Source organism: Lucilia cuprina, chromosome 5 (assembly GCF_022045245.1).
Source record: "Lucilia cuprina isolate Lc7/37 chromosome 5, ASM2204524v1, whole genome shotgun sequence".
Taxonomy (NCBI): domain Eukaryota; kingdom Metazoa; phylum Arthropoda; class Insecta; order Diptera; family Calliphoridae; genus Lucilia; species Lucilia cuprina.
The window spans coordinates 8,294,430-8,296,774 of NC_060953.1; positions in this window are offsets into that span (position 1 = coordinate 8,294,430).

Sequence of the window (2,345 nt, forward strand, 5' to 3'; positions counted from 1 at the left end):
TGAACTAGAACTGAACTAGAACTGAACTAGAACTGAACTAGAACTGAACTAGAACTGAACTAGAACTGAACTAGAACTGAACTGAACTAAAACTGAACTAGAACTGAAGTAGAACTGAAGTAGAACTGAAGTAGAACTGAACTAAAACTGAACTAAAACTGAACTAGAACTGAACTAAAACTGAACTAGAACTAAACTAGAACTGAAATAGAACCAAACTAGAACTAAACTAGAACTGAACTAGAACTAAACTAGAACTGAATTAAAACTGAACTAGAACTGAACTAAAACTGAACTAGAACTGAACTAGAACTGAACTAGAACTGAACTAGAACTGAACTAGAACTGAACTAGAACTGAACTAGAACTGAACTAGAACTGAACTAGAACTGAACTAGAACTGAACTAGAACTGAACTAGAACTGAACTAGAACTGAACTAGAACTGAACTAGAACTGAACTAGAACTGAATTAGAACTGAACTAGAACTGAACTAGAACTGTACTAGAACTGTACTAGAACTGAACTAGAACTGAACTAGAACTGAACTAGAACTGAACTAGAACTGAACTGGAACTAAACAAGAACTGAACTAAAACCAAAATAGATCTCAACTAGAACTTATAGAAAAGGGTGCTTTAAAAATTCTTTGAAAAATTGTGTTCTTTATACATAAATAAATTTTAAATATAAGTTCTTTTTGTCACACCCTTTCTTTATCATTTTAATATTAAGAGCAAACTATAACAATTGTTTTCAATCAGTAATAAAATTCTCATAATTAAAAGAAAAAAACACTTTCAATTGTATGGAAATTCGTAAAATGCTGCCGAATAGCAGACGTCAATTTTGTTATGTTTTTTTTATTTCTGTAGGAATAAATATAAATGAAGAAACAATTTAATTGTTTCAGTAGAATAAATAAACTATATTAAGATGAGTAAAAACAATACAAAAAAACAAATTTAAATTACGTATTTAAATTTAACAGTGCGGAGAAAAAGTTTTAAATGAAAAAAGATTGAAAAGATTTAGAAAATGCATTTATATTTGACAACACTTAAAACATTTGCTAGTGATGCCAATTATTAAATTTAGAATTTACTAGACATGTTTTTTTTATATTTCGTATTTCTTTTACTGTCAAGGAGCTTTAATACCCTTTTTAAAATAGAAAATGAAATGAATTGATATTAGGTCTTTGCCACCTTACCGAAAACGTACTATGTACAATATACAAACTTGTAATTATTTATACATAAAAAATTATCATTTCAAATCACATTTCTTCATAGTAATTAACTATTTAGCATTGAACTTGGCACAAATGTCAAACTATATTGTCGGGTAAACGAAACTACATACATACATATATACAAAACACATAAAACGTTTAGTAATATAAAAATTTGCCTTATCATCAACAAGTACTGGTATACGAAAAAAAAAGAAAATCGTAAAATAAAACTATATACTATAAAATTTGCTACTTTAAGAATGACAGAGTTAATAATTTAACACGGTCAATAACGAATTTGAAGTTTGCTAAAGAATCTCGTGATCGAAATCAACTTTCGAATAATGGAAAAAAAGTCAAAAGTTGCTCATTGTCAACTTTTCTTTAGAAAAATTGCTCATCGACTTTTCTTTAGAAAAGTTTCTCATCAACAACTTTTCTTTAGAAAAGTTGCTCATCAACAACTTTTCTTTAGAAAAGTTGCTCATCAACAACTTTTCTTTGTTCTTTAGAAAAGTTCATCGACAACTTTTCTAAAGAACAACTTTTCTTTAAAAAAGTTGCTCATCGACAACTTCTCTTCAGAAAAGTTGCTCATTGACAACTTTTCTTTAGAAAAGTTGCTCATCGACAACTTTTTTTTAGAAAAGTTGCTCATCGACAACTTTTCTTTAGAAAAGTTGCTCATCGACAACTTTTCATTAGAAAAGTTGCTCATCAACAACTTTTCTTTAGAAAAGTTGCTCATCGACAACTTTTCTTTAGAAAAGTTGCTCATCGACAACTTTTCTTTAGAAAAGTTGCTCATCAACAACTTTTCTTTAGAAAAGTTGCTCATCAACAACTTTTCTTTAGAAAAGTTGCTCTTCAACAACTTATCTTTAGAAAAGTTGCTCATCGACAACTTTTCTTTAGAAAAGTTGTTCATCAACAACTTTTCTTTAGAAAAGTTGTTCATCAAAAACTTTTCTTTAGAAAAGTTGCTCATCAACAACTTCTTTTTAGAAAAGTTGCTCATCAACAACTTTTCTTTAGAAAAGTTGCTCATCAACAACTTTTCTTTAGAAAAGTTGCTCATCAACAACTTTTCTTTAGAAAAGTTGCTCAT